The 21,089-nt window shown below is 36.8% G+C and overlaps 1 long non-coding RNA gene across 2 annotated transcripts in view; it reads left to right on the top strand.

Moving 5' to 3' along the window:
- Window positions 1-16,388, top strand: part of LOC108519864 (uncharacterized) — a 34,380-nt gene extending 17,992 nt beyond the window's left edge. The window contains exons 1-4 of one of the 2 annotated variants that reach the window (XR_001882744.1): window positions 12,824-13,002; window positions 13,197-13,303; window positions 13,656-13,873; window positions 15,434-16,388. This is a non-coding gene — a long non-coding RNA (uncharacterized LOC108519864). Of the gene's footprint in view, window positions 1-12,823; window positions 13,003-13,196; window positions 13,304-13,655; window positions 13,874-15,433 lie in introns of those variants that run through there. The other variant, XR_001882743.1, reaches the window with a different exon arrangement.
- Window positions 16,389-21,089: the final 4,701 nt, after the last annotated feature.

Raw genomic sequence — 21,089 nt, 5'->3', positions numbered from 1 at the left:
AGGAAGGAAGGAAGGAAGAAAAAGAAAGAAAGAAAGAAAATTTCTGCACAAATGCAACTGTGATCAGAACTGAAACTGGACATCAAGCATTATCTTGACCAAATAGAAATGTGGAACTTTCTCATAAGAACTTTCTAATGGCATTAGTTATCTTAGGAAAAAAAAAGATAATTTTTCTAGCCCCTTTGTGTATACTCCAATTTCCCTTCTCTTCTCATGGCATAGTAAAGGCACTAGAGTTGAAATTGTGAGAACCTTTTCACTTTTACATCTGAATTATAAAATGTCACGTCCACCTGCCTCTGCCAGACACAGGCAACATTAATATTAATGTTTAAAAGGGTCTTCAGAATAGCAGTGGGATGATTTAAAGAGAAGAATAATCAAGGACTGCATCTTAGTAAATAAATCCAAGGTCCAATTTGTTTAGTCTTTCACCTGCATTTTTTAAGGAAAATTAATATTCTTTTTAAAAAGCAAATCAATAAAGACTCTGAACTGCTGACTTAGTAGATTTAAAATGGAAATGTTTTTTTTCTTCCCCAGCAGCCTGCTGGCTGATCTCCCTTTTTTCAGTCTCTCTCTATTCCATTCCCATAGAAAGAGACGCAGGGATACCCTCAAAATATCACTCATGAAGCATATAGGAAATTGTTGAGGCTGTGTGTGGTACCACATGTCTCTTGGGGGCATGCAGACCATAGGAGAGCCTGTGTTTGCCCTCAAGGGGGTTATCAACCAGATGAGGAGCGAAAACTCTCCTAGATGAAGGAATCCAAAGGACAATAACAAGAAACATCCTCTAATTTTCTGTGGTTAAAACCATTTTCAACATGTAATTTATAACCTTGCAAAAGCCCCATGATCCTTTGTGAACTCCTTCCTCTCCCTAAGGAGGCATGTACCCCGGTAAACTATGCTCAATTAAAAATAAAAACATCTGAAATGTTTCGACATCTGAATCTATTTGAACAATAACACAAGTGGAAAATTCCACACCTGAACTTATGTGACAGGTCCTATATATTATTACAAATATTGTATAAAATTACCTTCAGCCTGTGACTATAAGATGCACATGAAACATAAATGAGCTTTGTGTTTAGGCTTAGTTCCCATCCCTAAGATAATTTATGACTTATATGCAAATATCCAAAAATTAAAGGCAAATCTGAAATCTCAAACACCTCTGGTGCGAAGAATTTCAACTAAGGGATACTCAGCTTGTATTATCTCATTTAATCTCACAATAACCCACAGAATTTTACAATATCAAGCCCATTTTACAGTTGAAGGAACTTATGACCTTCAGTTAAATGACCAGTGCAAGATTCCATGTTTGAGAAGTGGTAAAACTGGTACTTACTTAGCATTCAGTTCTGCCTATCACCAGCCTCTCTCTTCGGAATCACCCACTGTCTTTGGCGTTCATATATGATTTTTTAATTATTTTCTAATATATCTAGTCTGCTGAATCCAAGTTTATGTACTTGGCATCTCTAGAACAAATTTTGTTAAAGCATGTTTTCATGTCTTGTTCACCCACCATGATAAAAAACTTAGGTGTCAGCACAGAATATGGGTTCAAAGTGTAGTATCTAAAAGCACACAGGTTCGTATTCAAATTCTGCCTTCAACTCTTCATAGATAGGAGTATGATCATTGGCAAGCCACCTTCTCTATCTGTATTTCCTTATCTGTAAAATGGGAAAATAGTAATAGAATCTACAAATATCACTACAAATAATAAAATCTACAAATGTCTTTGGTCACTAATGCTAGTTATCATATTTTTGTCTGTGATTTATGAATGGACATCTAGCTATATGGGTCCTAGACAGTTATTGGACTGAAAAAATAGTTTCAGGATAGGAATATTAAATGGCAAACTGTGTTGTCCATTAAAAAATAAGAATAATCTTACTGCATAGATGAAATAAAATTTATATGTATTTTAACACAGTCCTCCAATTTTACAGATGGGAAAACTGGAGTTCAAAAAGGTAAAATAAATTTTGCTAAGTTCACACATCTAGTGGAAGAACTTTTCTAGAAGGTTATATTTGTTACTTTTGTCTCATAAGCAGTTTCTGAAAGTAATAATTCTTCTTTCCATAAATATCCCTTCACCCTCTAATCACAAAAAGCAGGTTCCAAAGACCCCTACCTACTCACTTTCCCTGTTTTTAGCTATCTCTCTATTGGCCAAAATACTGGTAGCTTGTAAAGCACAACCAAACTTTCTTAGCTGAGCCTTAGGATTTACTCCAGTTTTAAATTATTTCAAAAATTATTATTCAAAATGAAGTTTTTTTTTTCCTATGAAACATTTTAACAATGAGTGAAAAATCTAGTTCAGCTCATCTCAATGAATATTTGAGTGTTGGTGTTGGTTCTGGCACCATATGCTAGATATTGGGGAGAAGAAGGTGGGATAAACAGCATGGAATGCCATTTTAGGCTATCAGAACTTTAATTTTAAAGTTCAAGTTTCACATATTACCTTGAGAATTCTCTTCTCTTTTGAAGTTTAAGTGAATAATGCCAAAAGAGAATTTTGTTCCAAGATGGGAGACTGGAGGCAGTGTTAGCATGCCTCTCCCACTTAGAAAGAAAATATAAAGTATAGAGATTTACATCATGAGCTTTTTTTCCTTTAAGCAATGTGGAAGCATAACAGAAAAACTAAAAGAAAACATAGAAACTTTGAAAGAAACATCAGGCTGCAGCCTACACCATGAGCCAGGTGAAAAATTGTAAGTCCCCAGAGTGTGAGATGGGGAGAGACTGCCTCCAGGATATACACCCCCACTGGGGAACCTGACAATCCAGGCCATGGGGGAAGGCCTTAACTCTATTCAGCAGTGGAGCTGATTTAGGGAGCAGGAGTGTGAAGACCCTTGTGGGCATTGCTAGTCTCCAGCATGGACTCTGGGAAGCCATCCCTGATTCCATCTCACAGGAAACCTCATGGAATTCTGCTAGCTAATTCATGTAGCAGTAGCAGGTTGACAGGAGCTCCAAACCGAAACAGGGAAATGAGTGGGAAATGTGCTGCAGCCACAAGCACAGGAGCTGGGATCCCTGGCTGTGTGGGCAGATAGGGAGAGGCATGGCCTGAAAGCTGTGATTGCTGTCTCCCATGGGGAAGGCCTATAGCCTGGGGCAGTTTTGAGTTCTGAGTATAGACTGCCGGGAACGAAGGCACTGAGTGTGTGAGACCTGCCTTGCTAAGTATGTGGGAGCTGGGTAGGGTTTACTGCTGCCTGTTATTCCCCACTGCCTGCATGAACTCTTCTGGGCAGCAAAGGCAGCTACACTTCTCCCTGGAACATTACCCCAGTGGCCAGAGACCTGATCCCCCGCAACCCCACAGGGGCCACTGCTTGCTACGCACATGGAGAACCAGAGCACAGACCTACCTGACCCAGCCCACACTTGGCTTTGTCCCTCCACCTGCCCCAGTAGCTTAATACAAAAGAAAAAAAAAAAAATTAGGAGGCTCTATTGCCCCACGCATCACCTGAGAACCCACAGTAACTCCCTGGGTAACATAAAGCAAGCACAAATCTCACCAATACTGTCAGAGTTGGCACTCCTTTGCAAGCATCACCTCCTGGTTGGAGGCCAACTGACACAATCCATTACAACATTTCCAGGTAGAATAACATGATACCCAGGAAGGAGAAAACTTTTGTATAACCTCACCCATCACCACTGCCTGCACCAGCCTGGTTAACCAGAGGTCCTGAGTCTCTCCATGTGAGTAGTTTATTACTACTACAGCCAGTGTTTGTGAAAGTCAACATGCTCAGGCTATTTATAACCAAGGAATCTCACAGAGTCTATGTCACTCTCCTCCCACCCCCATGAGAGCTGGTGTTGGTACCCATTGCTGGGATACTTGAGGACAGGTCACTTCACATCAAGATTCCTTGCAGACATTCCCCAACACCAGCCAGGAGTGTGGCAGCCCCACTGGACAGCTAGACTCAGAGGAGCTGCGGTATTCATAGTAATCTGGCACTGAGGGACTCCTAATCTTAGGGGAAGAGGGAGTGTACCACATCAAGGGAATACCCTGTGGGACAAAAGAATCCAGAAGGCAGGCTTGAGTCCCAGATCTTTTTTTCTGGTGGGAAGTTTCTTTCAGTAGAGGCAGATTTTCAGTGCTGGGCTCAGTGAGGAAATTCTGCAGCTCTACCCCAACAAGTAGCCCTGGTCCTCATAAAGGGTCTTGTAGAAGAGGATTTATTTTCCCCCTCATCCACCACTGCAGACACAGCTGGGACTTCTCCCATGAGAGCTCACCATGATTACTAAGCTATTGCAGGAGATACCAGAGAAAGGTGAAAACCAAAATAAAGAATTAAAAAAATACAATTCAGGATATGCATGAAAACTTTCTAAAGTGATAGCTATTTTAAAGAAAATCAATCTCAACTTCTGGAAATAAAGACACATTTCAGGATTTACAAAATGCAGAGGAGAGTTTTAATGGACTAGAACAAGTGGAAGAAAGAATTTCAGAGCTTGAAGACAAGGTCTTCAGATTAACGCAGTCTAACAAAAATAAAAAAAGAATCATCAGAAATGAATAGTCTCCAAGCAATATAGGATTATGTAAAATGGCCAAACCTAAAAATAGTAGGTGTTCCTGAGGAAGAAGAAAAGAAAAAAGTTTGAAAACGTATTTGAGGATATAATTGAGGAAAATTTCCCTGACCTTGCTGGAGATGTAGATATCCAAATACAAGAAGCTCAAATAATTCCTATGAGATACATTGCAATAAGGACTTCATTAAGGCACATACTCATCAAGCTACCTAAAGTCAATGAGAAGGAAAGAATTCTAAGAGCAGTGAGACAAGAGCATCAGGTAACCTATGAAGGAAAACCTATCAGACTAATAGCAGACTTCTTAACAGAAACTTTTTAAGCCAGAAGGAACTGGGACTCTACCTTCAGCCTCCTTAAACAGAATAACTGTCAGTCAAAAATTTTGTATCTGGCAAAACTAAATTTCATACATGATGGAGAAATGAAGTAATTTTCAGACAAACAAGTGCTGGGGGAATTTGTCACTGCCAGATCAGCCCTACAAGAAGTGGTAAAAGGAATTATAAATCTTGAAAAAAAAAGGTCAATTGTTGCAGGAAGCCAGGGACCCCAAATGGAGGGACCAGTTGGTGCTATGGCAGAGGAACATGAATTGTTAAGATTTCAAGAACATTTATCAGATACCAAAATTAATACTTTTATAATTTCTTATGCCTGTCTTTACTGCAATCTTTGAACATAAATTGTGAAGATTTCATGGACATTTATCAGCTCCCAAATAATATTTTTATAATTTCCTATGCCTGTCTTTACTTTTATCTCTTAATCCTGTTATCTTCGTAAGCTGAGGATGTATGTCACCTCAGGACCCTGTGATGATTGCATTAACTGTACAAATTGATTGTAAAATATGTGTGTTTGAACAATATGAAATTGGTGCACCTTCAAAAGAACGGAAAACAGTGATTTTAGGGAACAAGGGAAGACAACCATAAGGTCTGACTGCCTGCAGGGTTGGGCAGAATAGNGGACCGGCTGAAGCCGTGGTAGAGGAACATAAATTGTGAAGATTTCATGGACATTTACAAGTTCCCAAATAATACTTTCATAATTTCTTACGCCTGTCTTACTTAATCTCTTAATCCTGTTATCTTTGTAAACTGAGGATGTATGTCACCTCATGGCCACTATGATAATTGTGTTAACTGTACCAATTGATTGTAAAACGTGTGTTTGAACAATATGAAATCAGTGCACCTTGAAAAATAACAGAATAACAGTGATTTTAGGGAATGAGGGAAGACAACCATAAGGTCTGACTGACTGACTGCAGGGTTGGGTAAAATAGAGCCATATTTTTCTTCTTGCAGAGAGCCTATAAATGGACATGCAAGTAGGAGAGATATCACTAAATTCTTCTCCTAGCAAGGAATATTAAATATTAAGACCCTAGGAAAAGAATTGCATTCCTGGGGGAAGGTCTATAAACGACCGCTCTGGGAGTGTCTATCTTATGTGGTTCAGATAAGGACTGAAATATGCCCCGGTCTCTTGCAATACCCTCAGGTTTATTAGGGTGGGGAAAAAATCCTGCCCTGGTGAATTTGATGTCAGACCAGTTCTCCGCTCTCAAACCCTGTTTTCTGTTAGGATGTTTATCAAGACAATATGTGTACAACTGAACACAGACCCTCATCAGTAATTCTAATTTTGTCCTTGCCTCATGATCTTGCTTTGCCCTTTGACTTGTGATCTTTATTGGCCTCAGAAGCATGTGATCTTTGTGACCTACTCTCTGTTAATATGCCCCCTCCCCTTTTGAAATCCCTAATAAAAACTTGCAGGTTTTGCAGCTCAGGGGCATCATAGTCCTACTGATATGTGATGTCGCCCCCAGAGCCCCAGCTGTAAAATTCCTCTGTTTGTACTCTTTCTCTTTATTTCTCAGACCTGCAGACACTTAGGGAAAACAGAAAGAACCTGCACTGAAATATTGGGAGCGGGTTTCCCCGATAGTTGATATGCATCAGAATAGAGCATCTTGAAAGCATAAAACATATACAGCCATTAAAATAATAACACAATAAAGAAAACAAAGTATCTAGGTAAACATTATCACAATGACTGTAATGGTGCCTCACATCTCAATATTAATATTGAACACAAATGGCATAAATGCTCCGCATAAAAGATACAGATTGGAAGAGTGGATGAAAAATTAGAAACCAATTATCTTCTGTCTTCAAGAGATTCATTTAACATGTAAGAATTCATATAAACTCAATGTAAAAGCAAGGAATATCTTGGAAACAAAATAAGCAGGAGTAGCTATTCTTATATCATATAAAACAGACCTTAAGGCAACAACAGTAATAATAATAATAATAATAATAATAATACAAGGAATGTCATTATATAATGAGAAAAGGATCAATCCAACAAGAATATGTTTCAATCCAAAATTTACATGCACCTAATACTGGAGCTCCTAGATTTATAAAGTAAGTACTATTCGACCTAAGAAATGAGATAGCAACACAATAATAGCGGGAGACTTCAACACTCCACTGAAAGCATTAGACAGATCATTGAGAATGTCAACAAAGAAACAATGGACTTTATACTACACTCTAAAACAAATAGATCTAACAGATATTTACAAAATATTCTACCAAAGAACTGCAGAATATACATTATTCTCATCAGCACATAGAACATTCTTGAGGATAGACCATAGGATAGGCCAAAAAAGAAATCTTAATAAATGTTAAAAAAAAATCAAAATCATATCAAGTATCTGCTTATACCACAATGAGAAAAAAGTAGAAATCAACTCCAAAAGGAACTCTCAAAACTATACAAATACATGGAAATTAAATAATCGGCTTCTGGATGATTTGAGGTTTAACAATGGCACTGAGATGAAAATTTAAAAAATTTACAATAGTGACACAAGTTATCAAAACCTCTGGGATACAGCAAAAGCAGTGCTAAGAGGAAAGTTTATAGCACTAAATGCCTACATAAAAAAGTCTGAAAGATCAAAAATTGGCAATCTAATGTTACATCTCATGAAACTAGAGGAACAAACTAAACCAAAGCTAGCAGAAGAAAATAACAAAGATCAGAAGAGAGCTAACTGAAATTGAAACAAAAATACAAAAATCAGTGAAACAAAAGTTGATTATTTGAAAAGATAAACAAAATGGATAGACCATTAGCTAGCTTAACAAAGAAGGGAGAAGATTCAAATAAACTCAATTAGAAATGAAGCTGGAGACATTACAACCAATACCACAAAAATGAAAAGATTAATCAAGACTATTATGAACACCTCTCTGCACACAAACTAGAAAACTTAGAGGAAATGGATAAATTCCTGGAAATATAAAACCCTACTAGATTAAATCAGGAAGAAATAGAAACCCTGACAGACCAATAACAAGCAGTAAGTTCAAGTCAGTAATTAAAAAAAAATGCCAACTAAAAAATGCCGATGGCCAGATGAATTCACAGCTGAATTCTACCAGACATTCAAAGAAGAACTGGTACCAATATTACTGAAACTATTCCAGAAGATTGAGAAAGACAGAATCCTCCCTAATCCATTTTTAGGAAGCCAGTATTCCCCTGACACCAAAATCAGGGAAGGGCTTAACAAAAAAAGAACACTATAGGTCAATATCCCTAATAAACATAGATGCAAAAATCTTCAACAAAATACTAGCTAATCCAATCAAACAGCACCTCAAAAAGATAATCCTTTATGATTAAGTAAATTTCATTTCAGAAATGAAGGGATGGTGTAACATACGCAAGTCAATAAATGTGTCCATGATACATGACATAAACAGAATTAAAAACTAAAACCATATGATCATCTCAATAGACACAAAAAGGCATTCAATAAAATCCAGAATCCTTTCATAACAAAACTTCTCGATAAACTAGGAATACAAGGGACTTAAAATAATAAAAGCCATATATGACAAACCCACAGATAAAATCACACTGAATGGAAAGGCTGAAAGCATTAACCCTGAGAACTGAAACAAGACAAAGATGCCCACTGTCATCATTTCTATTCAGCATAGTGCTGGAAGTTTTAGCCAGGGCAATCAGGCAAGAGAAGGAAATAAAGGGCATCCAAACTGGAAAGGAGAAACTCAACTAACTATCACTACTCACCAATTATATGATTGTATACCTGGAAAACCCTAAAGAGTACTCCAAAAGACCCCTAGGTTTGATAAACAAGTTCCGTAAAGTCTCGGATTACAACATCAATGTGTCACTAGCACTGCTAGCCACCAACAATGACCAAGCTGAGAATCAAATCAAGAACTCAATCCCTTTTACAACAGCTACAAAAAAATAAATAAAATAACTAGGAATATACTTAACCAAGGAGATGAAAAAGCTCTACAAAGAGAACCACAAAAGACTACTAAAAACTTAATTTGTGCAGCAGCAATAGAAAAAAGAAAACACTACTAAAAGAAATTGAACAAGACACAAACAAATGAAACACACCCCATGTTTATGAATTGACAGAATATCATGAAAATGACTTTGATGCCCAAAGCAATTTACAAATTCAATGCAACTCCTATCAAAATACCAACATCATTTTACACAGAAACAGGAAATAAGGCAATCCTAAAATTCATATGGAACCAAAAAAGAGGCCCAAATAGCCAAATCAATCTAAGCAAAAAGAAATTTGGAGGTATCACATTACCTGGACTTCAAATTATACTACAAGGCTATAGCTACTAGAACAGCATGGTACTCATATAAAAATAGACAAGTAGACCAAAGGAACAAAAACCAAAACCATATGATCATCTCAATAGACACGGAACAAATATTCAAGAAAATGGAACAGAATAGAGAACCTAGAAATAAATCCAAATATTTACAACCAACTGATCTTCAGCAAAGCATTAAAAAAAATTGGGGAAAGAACACCCTATTTAATAAATGGTACTGGGAAAACTGTATAGCTACATGTAGAAGAATGAAACTGGATCCCTATCTCTTACCTTATACAAAAATAAACTCAACATGGATTTAAGACTTAAATCTAAAACTTGAAACTGTAAAAATTCTAGAAGATAACCTGGGAAAACTCTTCTGGAAGTTGGCCTAGGCAAAGAATTTGTGACTGAGACCCCAAAACAAAAGCAACTAAAACAAAAATAAACAAATGGGACCTAATGAAACTAAAAAGCTTCTATACAGCAAAAGAAATAATCATAAGAATAAATAGACAACCCACAGAATGGGAGAAAATATTTGCAAACTTTGAATTTGACAATGGACTAGATATCCCAAATCTACAAGGAACTCAAAGAAAATCAGCAAGAAAAAAACAAATAGCCCCATCAAAATGTAGACAAACGACATGAATAGACATTTCTCAAAAGAAAATGTACAAATGGACAAAATCTATATGAAAGAATGCTGAATGTCACTCATAATCAGGGAAATGAAAATTAAAACCACAATGAGGTACCATCTTACTCCCGCAAGAATGGCCATTATTAAAAAGTCAAAAAACAATAGATATTGGCATGGATGTGGTGAAAAGGGACCACTTATAGACTGCTGGTAGGAATGTAAATTAGTACGATCTCTATGGAAAACAATATGGAGATTTCTTAAAGAACTAAAAGTAAATCTATCATTCAATTCAGCAATCCCACTACTGAGTACCTACCCAAAGGAAAAGAAGTCACTATATTAGAAAGAGACTTGCATATGTATGTTTATTGCAGAACAATTTACAATTGCAAAGATGGAACCAACCTAAATGTCCATCAACCAATGAGACATAAAGAAAATGTTGTATGTATAAGCAATGGAATATTCCAGCCATAAATATGTATGAAGTAATGTATTTTGCAGCAACATGGATGGAGCTGGTGGCCATTATTCTAAGTGAAAAAAACTAAATGCTGTATGTTCTCCTTTATAAGTGGGAGCTAAACTATGGGTATGCAAAGGCATACTGAGTAGTATGGAGACTCATAAAGGGAGTCTCATGAGGGATAAAAATCAAAATATTGTGTACAATGTACACTACCTGGGTGACAGGTGCACTAAAATCTCAGACCTCACCACTATATAATTCATCCATCTAACCAAAAGCCACTTATACCCCAACAGCTATTGAAACTTTAAAAATTTAAAATAACTTTAGGGTAGCCTTAAAAAATACCAAAAGAACCATTAACTGCTTCAATATCAATATATTCCTTGGTCTAATTATAGGAAGAAATAATGAGGTAAAACTTCAGTAATTTAGGTTTTCCTTGCTTCTAGAAGCTCCTTTTGGCACCATCATTTGTTCATAAATTTAAGCCTTTCCCTTCTACATTATTTTTTTCTCTCTTCAAATACAGTTCTTGGCTGGGTGTAGTGGTTCACGCCTGTAATTCCAGCACTCTGGGAGGTTGAGGAAGGAGGACTGCTTGAGCCCAGGAGTTTGGGAGGAACCTGTGCAACACGGCGAGACTCCATCTCTAATTAAATTTTTTTTTAAATTCTTCCATTGAATATTAACCAAGGTTGTGAGACAATGTCTCAACTTGTACAAGCTACAGGAAACACATAAACACAATCATACACACATACTCTAAAGCATATTAACTTTTATCTCAGAATGAATACATATTATAATAATATAATTGACATTACTTTGTTTAGTTTTTACATATTTCATGCTATTATAAGAACTGCATATGTATTATCTTGTGTAATCTTACTCATAAACAGGGATTATTGTTCCCATTTTACAGATTAGGCGATTGAGGATAAGGCCATATAAACTTGCCCAAAGTCCTGTGGGTATACATGGTAGGACTACAGTTAGAACCCAGTTATGCCTGACCAAGTATTAAGCATTTTTCTAGTTTCTAGGAGCTTTTTTCACAAAGTAAGTGTCCAAAAAAATCCTTGTTGAACCACTGAATGCTGAAGCAGTAGAAAAGCAACAAAAATGCTATATTGTGAAATAAACTCCTGGAAAAGCTTAGCAACCAGACTTTGAAAGAGCGGTTACAACAGAATCCCTTGTGATGAGGCCTATATAGGTTTGTGAAAGACCCTGAAGCAGCTTTGCAGAAACTGCACCAAACATGTAGCAGTGACTTCTGAAGAGGTTTTGAACACATTTTATTGGCACAGAAAATGAAATCGAATTTTAGTCATAATTCATCTAATAAAGCAATCCAAGTTTTGCTCTACGGAGACTTTGGGGAAAGAAGAATAAAAGTGTCACAGACGCCACCTGTACAAAACTTCAAGGCTTTGACCAAAATGTAATGCCATTGTTTGGTATGAGGCACTGGGGTACCAAATTCCAAGGACTATGTGTACAATTCTCTCAAGTTACTTTACGCTTTCAAAAGACATCTGGATCACATTTTAGTATTCCCTCACTGTCACTGGCTTAACACACACATGCACTTCTACCTGGAAATTTTCAAAGCTCTATAAATAAATGTACTGTTGGTTCTATACCTTTGCTCTTCAAAGTGTTTTCCAGACTGGCAGTATTCACATCATCTGGGAGACTGTGAGAAATGCAGATGCTCAGGCCTCACCCCCAAACTACTGAATCAGAATCTGCATTTTAACATGAGCCCCCAGTAATTCATGCAGACAGTCAAGCTTGGGAAACACTGACCTGTAGAAGGATCTGACAAAGGCTTTTCCTGCAGGTGCTAAAGCACAGAGTAATGAGCTACCAAGAGGAACATCTACAGTCATTTCAGCCATGTGCTGATTTCACTGATGTTCAGCAATTCAGTTTCACGTGAGACTGAACCAGGGTCCTACAACCTTCTTTCACTTACTGTGACAATGCAGTGTCCAAGCACACTTTGGATGTTCAGTGCTGGTGGGTTCACTTACAGTGCTTAAGTCCTTGATTTGCATCATGAAAACACACCCATTGTATTCTTTCAGATGCCTACCTTCTCTAGGAAGATGTTTCTGTCCCATTCTAAAGAATTAACATATGTGAATCAAAGCACTAATTTATTTAAGTCATAGTGCTACAGTTTGCTTATATAGCTTACATTGCTTTGTATTTATCTCAACTTGATTAGATCCTTTGAAATTGGGCTTTGTAATGTACCATTATTTAAGAGGAGGAGGGGAGAGATGGAGAAAAGTAAGTATTGGAGGGAATTTAGAATCAAGTCTACTTTGACCTTCATTTCTTATTTTATGTTTTAATTTTTTCCTGAAGAAAACTATGCTTGGATTTCCCCTAATTACATGAGGATTCCAAACCATTGTTCCTGATGGAAAATCAAACTGCGGGAGCTGGAGTCATGTTTGAAAATGAAAAATAAGCAAATCCTGCTCCACTGTGAGTGGGAGCTGGTCCAGCAGATTTGCAATCAGTCCCCATCTCAGGACTTCAGTAAGGTTTGTGAACACTACCACAGCTGTGCAAATCTTGGGGTACAGAAAGAAGGACTAAGCACTTTCTGTTTGCCTCCTGTGGCTTTTGTTTCATTTAGGTTCCTGTCCTATAAGCTTCACTTCGCAACACCAAGGGTAGGGAAAAGACATTCAAAGTGGAATTTGCTCAGAACCACAGCATTTCTCCTCATTTTTAGGTCACAACTGAAATTGGGTTTTAATGTGAAATTTGCCTTAGGCTCAGCAGATGGTTCTCAAACATCACAAGCCACAGTTTGCCTTCTATACACTGATGTGGCTATAAGTAAGTATAAAATTTCAAGGGGACAAATGTTGTATCCTAACCTGCCCTTTTTCTCTGTCTCCTGTTCCTCTCATTTTTTTTTTTTTTTCTGTTTATATTATTTGGTGCTGCAACATACTTTGCTGCATTCAGCTCATAGCAATCATACGTGATTATGACAGGTGAGTGTGGTTGGAAGAAAAAAAGGAAACATCTATGCTATACTTAGTGGGCTCAGATCATATGCTGATTTTCTCTTTCTTTAAAATAAATTTCCTTTAAAATTTGGAGTGAAAAGGTAAGCAAATTGTATAGTGGATTTATTTACTTGAGTGACGTTCCTGATAATTCTCATCTTTAAATCTTCTTGCAGCTGCACTCCCAACCTTTCCGTACATCAATATTAATGTTCCGGGCTCCTGGCAGTAGCTAGTAGAGGTGGCATTTCATAATTCAGATGTAAAAATTAAAAGCCAAGTGCTAGAGGGGGTATACAGTAGCAGAGTACATCCATCCAATTGCTGATTGAAAGCCCTTCAGAAAGCCGGCCTTTCCCAGCCCTCCCTTAGCAAGGGAATGCAACATTACCAGGTAAATAATGCTAGCCCCAAAATTCACTCTCCTTCCTTATTTGAAGAAAAAGTAACTATAAAGGCCATAGTAAGTTTCCAGAAATATTTCAGAGCTGTAATGACTCAAACTTTGAGAACCTTCAATCAGATCTCCAGTCATTGCACATGGGGATAGGGCTTTGACAAGTTCCACCTGAAAACAAACTTTGAGCAACAGATGCATGAGATTAGTTAGGTGCAGCTTTAGGCAGCAGGGAGTTAACTTCACCAGCTAGTCCAGCAGTTTGCCTCTGATTCCTATTGGTAGATAACTCCACAGAAAAAAAAGTCTCACAATCCCGCTCCCTAGTCATCTGTGCTAAGGTCTTAAAGCTTGTGTGAAAAATCTGTCCGTTAATGTTATATGTTGTAGGGAACCCAGATCCTCAATTCTCTGCAGAGAGAAAGACTACCTCATCATTATTCTCTTCATAGTATTCTTTTCTTCCTTCAAAATGAAGTAGACATTTGTGTTTGAGAGATGCAGGAATTGGAAAGAGTATAAGAATAATTTAATTAAAATGAAAAGACATGCTTATTAAATAAAAATAATTTAAAAAGACAATCCGTTATAAATTCAACACTGTGAGTCTATGCAGTGAAAGAAAGAAAGCCACACCCAATGTTATCAGCATGTCTTACTAGAGTTATTGCCTTCCTCCGGTGATCTGATGTTATTGTAGGGTGGAAACAAAATTAAAAGAAGGCAGAGAAAAGAAAAAAGTGTTCTGTCTTTAACTTCCTTATTTCTCCTAGCATTTTTTGTTTGTTGCTTGTTTGGGAGTTGCAGTTGTTTTATGTTAATATTTGCTTGTCTCTTTTAAAGGCGAGAAAGTGGTCTCTTGTTAATTCTAGCCAAGGTTCTATTTCTTGACCACTTCTTGACATTATTTAAGATGGAAGTCTTAAGTCTCCTTCAAAAACATAGTTACTTTCTACAGAAACTGTTTGCTAATGGCTACATCCAAATATTTATTAGAGAACTGATTGTGTGAAAATTTTCCATAGTTACTCTAAAAGACTGTATTTTAAATGAGGCTTTTTTTTTATTTTTTTTTTTTTCATAAAAAAGATAACGGCCATAACAGGTGTTCTAGAATTTTTTTTTTCAATTACTCCTAAAATACGTAAGCAGCTCTTGCTTGCTATTCACTTGATTCTGGTAATTTCTGTCCTAATCATGGCTAAAGTGATTTTTCTAAAGAACCAAAGCATGAATTGCTTTTTGTCTTTGTCTTCTGTTTTATTTTCTTTTTAAAAACGTTGCAAATGTGGTTTTATTTCCTATGACTCCAAGGCCTTAAGCAACTTGTTTGTGAGGCCAAACAATTTCTGAGGGACAGCATACAGACAAATTTTCATAAGTTACAATAATTCCAAAGCTTGAAAAAAATAAAATGTAAAAGAAAGATGAAAACAGCCTGTTCATTAGCCTGTTTCATGTCTGGACGGAGACTATCATTAAATTTTAGTTGCTTTATATTTTGCAGGGCAGGTCTCTCAGTTTAAAAAACAAACACTTTCTAACCTGTCTTTTCAGCTTCTCATGAATAAGAATCCAGGGACCTAAGAAGCTTATAACCACTGCAGGCAGTGTTTGTGCTAACCGAAGTATGGCAAGGAGGCCAATTCAGTGAAGCACTGCAAATATTTTTGTGGCTCAAAGAAGCAAGGGGATGTCCCTGGTTGGGAGCAAGTCTGTAAAACAAGGTGAACAAAAGACTGTACGAAGCTTCAGGAAATAAAATGGAAGATGAGTAGGTGAAAGGGGAGATACAAAGAGTTTGAATTCCAACTTGGATATAGATTTTATGTGAAGACAGTTCAAAATGCATTCAGAGATGAAACCCTTTCATAGTTTTTGCAAAGGACCATAAAATAACTTTACACTTCAAACATCCTAAGAGATGCTCCTACTCATGTCCATGTCAGATTCTGGCCTCCTTCCACCACTTACCCTGTCCTATCCGATGTACCTTCATAGTCTTCAGACACCACAACGGACTGCTCACCACCTACATATGCTTACATATGTGAAGGCAGAGAAGAGAAATTTTGGTGACTCTTGCAGAAATGAAGAGGAGAGTAAAACAACAAAGCTATGCTTACTGGGATTGTACTTACTGAGATTAATCTGTATAGCTATGCAATTTATTTTTTATTCATTTGATGTTTTTTTGAGTGTGATGATTTTCAGTGCACAATTCACATTATTTGATTAGCTCAATAAAAATTGCCCTGATTTTAGAGTAAGTATCAACATGGAATCTAAAGGATGGTATCTAGTTTTCTTTGGCTCCAGTGAGCCTATTTGTCTTCCACAACGAAATAAGGCAATGGTAATGTACTGGTCTCCTGAGTTCACTTGTTTAAACACTTTTCTCTCACCTTCTCATGCAAGGCGTCAAAGAGCACAACAGGCAGCTGCCACTTTGGGGACCTCTTTAGTATTGCTGCCATTTCTCTTCAGTATGCACAGTCATCATCTTTCCTTCGACCTCCTGAAGGTGCACTCAATGTTATTACAGTCTCGCCACAATAGTAGTCAAAGTGTGTACTGTGGTTCAGTGAAATCTGGGGATGTTTCATCATCCACATAGATACCAGGGAGACTGGCAAAAACATGCCATAGATTTCTTGGCTGTAAAAGATTAAATAAAAGTAGGCTCCAGTGATACAGCTGGCTTTCCAAAATAATGGGGACTATGTTCTTTGCCAAACAGTCTGATTTCTAGGTCCACAAAGAAATTCGTATCCGAATTTGCATTATAGCCCCATGGAAACAGTTTGGGGTTCTAGAAAGAGAGTGTGTTAGGTCAGAGAATAAGCAACAATTGGCTTACCAAAATACAAGTCTTTTCCAATAGTCAGGAAAATGTAGAATAAATTTTCCTTGTGATAAAGTGCTAGATGTGCTTTCACTGTTGTTTGGCATAATTGTAATTCTAAGCATGCCTCAAGTCAAAATAGAACACGTAAGTTCTTCAAAAATTATGCAATAACTCCAAGCAGCAGGCTGTTGAGCATTAGGGTTCTAGAGCCAGGAAGACTTGACCTCAAGTCCCAGTCTTAACATTTACAAACTTGGTGACTTTGGACAAGTTAATAGACCTCTCTTGGTGTCAGTTTTCTCTTATATAAATGGAAATAATTGTAATTCCTGTCAATGTTGTTGTGAGGATCAAGTAATATCATGCCTAACACAACATTTCATGGTTCTTTGACATTTAGTAATTGCTGAGATAAACAGTAGCAGGAATTAGCTAGAAAGTATCTTATATTTTCTAGTATTTAGCTGAAATCCCTAAAAGCTGTAGCTAAAAATCTGCCTTAAGCCCTATTACTTTAATTCAATATTGAACAAATAATGAAGGGGCAGAAAAGCATGTCAATGATAATTATCTTAAAAAGATATTTGTTCATCTTTGAACTTCATACTTGATGATTTTCACCAAAGAACAATGAATTCACTTCAACCATCTATCCAACAAATCTGTATTGAGAAATTCCTGTTTACAAGACAAAACAATAGGATCCCTTTCCTGTGTGTTCCATGCCTAGTATCTGACACATCACATGTGAAATAGAATCCATATGCATAAAAATCTCCATGTGCACTAAAGCTAACTGAAACCAGTCATTTCATTTTGATTTCTAGGATCTTCAGGAAATAAAATATGTGTATTTTCAAGAAATGAATGACCTTGGAAATATCAAGTATTTCCAATGATAAAATAGACATTTATGAGTCAAATGATAAAGGTCATGTAACATTAAATTCTACACAACATTTTCTGTTTACTGTAATTTGAAGAACTCTGCAAAAGGTAGAATCATTAATACAGTAATTTCTACACTGAGCTTTCCGGAGCACTAGAATTTCAAAAGGAGGTGACTTGGGAATTGAAGTTGAGCAGGGGAGGCTCTGGGTCCCTTATCCCCACTTAATTCAAAGAAGCTCATCCTCATAACTGTTTTATATACTAGGTTCTATTTTTTTTTTTCTTTTAAAAAAGAGTTCAGCTGATTAAAAAAAAGAAAAAAAAATTGAAAACCACATTAAGAAAGTTCAATTCAGTGACTTTTTTTCTTTAACTTTTTCAAAGCCTACCTGTCACAAAATTTACAACAGTTTAATATTTCAGCATTGTGTCAAAGGCTGCTCTAAAGTTAACATTAAAGCCTAACCAGTGTATAACATTCATCTTGTCTCCTTGTTCTGCCCAGGAATCGTTGTATTTACATATTCTGGGCGAGGCCAAGGAATTGCCCATCTTACAGAGGCATGCACTGTACTTGAAAACAAATCCAGTAGCCACATTAGTGTGTGTGTGTTTACACCATTGGAAGAAAGAGGGTAAAATGCACATATAAAACATTACATATATTTTTTAACGTTTCTTTTATGCTTCAAATTTTTTAGCTTAAGTAGATCTTCATAATGACTTTATAAAATACCTATAAATAACTATAAAATCCCTATAAATATCTATAAAAATCCCTAATACTGTTGCAAAGATATAAGCACAAGTTCTCTGTTACCTCTCTCTAGGCTTTATTCATTCATTCCCTCTTTATCCACATAATAATCTTTGCAGAGTTCCCATCACATTCTAGAGACTGCAGAATGAAGAAATGAATAGGCAACATGTAGAAATAGAGCACAGGCTTTGGGGTAAGAGCAGTCATCGTGGGAGTCTCATTTCAGCAATTATGAATTATGTGCACTTTAATATGTGACTTATTCTCACCAAATATCTTTACTCATCTGAAATAGGGCTTACGAATACTGTCGTCATAGAGTTTTGATGATTAGATGTAGAAATATATTTTCAGTAATTTACGTCCATTACTTAGCACAAAATAATAACTAGTAAGGATTATTTGTTCTTTGAAAGACTGTTTAAGGCCATGAAATACAACCATATCTCTGCTCCAACCCATGAAGGAATACCCAGGTGGCAGTGCATTTGTGAAACTACATATTTGGAAAAAGGCCTTGAAGCAGTCTCCATTGCTTTCAACTTCTTAGGGAAAATTGTGCTTTCTCCAAGCACTTAGTAAATTAATAAAACTCTAACTTGGTTTAGAAACATATTTAGTATAAATTGGCCTTTATTATAGAAACGAGTGCCATGTGAACCCAGGTGTAAAGCAGAGACGGTTCCAAAATGCTCTACAAACATGCTTTCTAAAAGTGATAATATGAAAGATTAATCTAAATTGATACTTTCCCCAGTACAGGAGCAATTCCCTGGGAGTGACTTAGGAGTTTTAGGCCATCATCATCAGGATAAGAGCTAACACACTGAAGCAATAATGACTAAATGGTACCCTGAGTTATTAATGCAATTTCTAAAAGGGCCTAGCTCATTATGAGGATATGGCTATCAAACAAGGGAAATTTGGCTCCATAATACTTGCACATGTTGCATATTTTTAATGTTTAGGGCCCAAAAAGCTGCGAATGCATTTGGCTTACTGTTTGGGCTTGTCTGGTGTATGTTTTCTATTGCTGCAACTTCTATTCTGCTAACAAGTTACCAGAAACATAGTAGCTTAAAACAATACACATTATGTTAGTGTTCTGTAGGGCAGAAATCTAATATAGGGCATCACTACGCTAAACTCAAGGTATTGACTAAGCTGCATTTCTTTCTGGAAACTCTGGGGGAGAATGTTGTCCTCACTCCTTGGCTCTTTCCTCCTTGCTGCACCTTCAAGACCGGCGATGTTGCCTATCTCTGGTCTTTCTTCCTTTGTCACATTTTTCTCTGACTGCATCCAGAAAAATATTTTCTACTTTTAGAGATGCGTGTAATTAGATCAGGCCTACCAGAATAACCCAGGGGGGTTTGAACCATAATCACATCTGCAAAATCTCTTTTGCCATCTAACATAACATGTTTATGAATTCTAGGGTATGGGACATGCACATCTTTGGAGAGTCATTTTTCTGCCTACCACATATGGCACTAGGGAAACTGGGTTATTATAGAGAGTATTAAATGACATATGGCTACAGACCTTCTGAATGTCCCATTGTGTACATCCCTTAAGGAAGATGTGAATTTTTCAGGAAACTCTCCCACTCGGCATATCTTGTTAAATTTCCCTACATCTGTAAATGAACCAGTCAGACTAAATGATCACTAGATACTCTTCTAGCTTCAAAGGCTGGGGTCCCCTAAGTCTATATAGACAAAACTTCATGCACTGTTCCATGACAAATTTTGATGATTCAGATTTTAAGGCAAATTAAAGACTCACAGAAAGCAAAATAGGAAAAGAACAGAAAAAGTACTATTTAGATTACATGGATTACCCAGACTTATGTTCTATATACCGGCCAGTCCCCACATGCAGTACTGTGTTCCTTTGGCCACTTTTTAAAGCAACCGCTGACACACAGGAAAGAGCCTACAGGATAGCAGTCAGGATTTTATTACCATCTCTTTGATTTGAGATATAGTGGAAGGAGCAACAAAAGTTAACTGAGAGAACTGAAATTGCAAAATAGAATAAAGAAGGGGATGTGATATCTGTCTTTAAATAATTGTGCTTATTGAAGAAAAGTGAATTTTATTCTGTGATGCTCTAGAGAGCCAAGGTTGGATCAGTGGGTGGAAAGCACGAGAAGTTTTAACATAAGATGAAACTTTCAAATCATAAGACTTGGAGCAAAATGAAAGCAGCTGTTCGTGGGGGCAGCCACAAATTACACCATGTATGATTAGACCGTGTGATGCTGGGCTAGAAATACTGGAGAAGCAATTCCTCCACCGGTGCAAGCTTTATCTAGTAGTCTTAAAGGTACTCCCCTACCTCCAAATTGCTAGAAATTTTATGAATCTGATTATTATAGAGACATTATTTCCATTTCAATAAAAAGTAGATTAAGAAGATAATTATGCAAGATGTTTGACTGACATTATACATAAGAAAGTCATTTCTACTAAGCAAGGTTAGACAGATTTGGAAATACGCTAAGTTCCTGGAAGAAAGAGTTGGCATTACATCATTCTTAAGGAGGTGGACTACAGCCACAGAAGCTCCACTACAGGGCTCCTCATGAAATTCCCTTTGAAAAAAAAAAAAAAAAAGCAAGCTCAAAAACTTAAAAAAAAAAAAAAAAAAAGGTGGGGGGAATCTACTGGCATAGGGTAATAATGAGACAAAAAGTAGAAAATTGGAAA

This window comes from Rhinopithecus bieti, unplaced genomic scaffold (genome assembly GCF_001698545.2).
Source record: "Rhinopithecus bieti isolate Rb0 unplaced genomic scaffold, ASM169854v2 scaffold_44212, whole genome shotgun sequence".
Lineage (NCBI taxonomy): Eukaryota > Metazoa > Chordata > Mammalia > Primates > Cercopithecidae > Rhinopithecus > Rhinopithecus bieti.
This window is presented reverse-complemented; position numbering and strand designations above follow the sequence as displayed.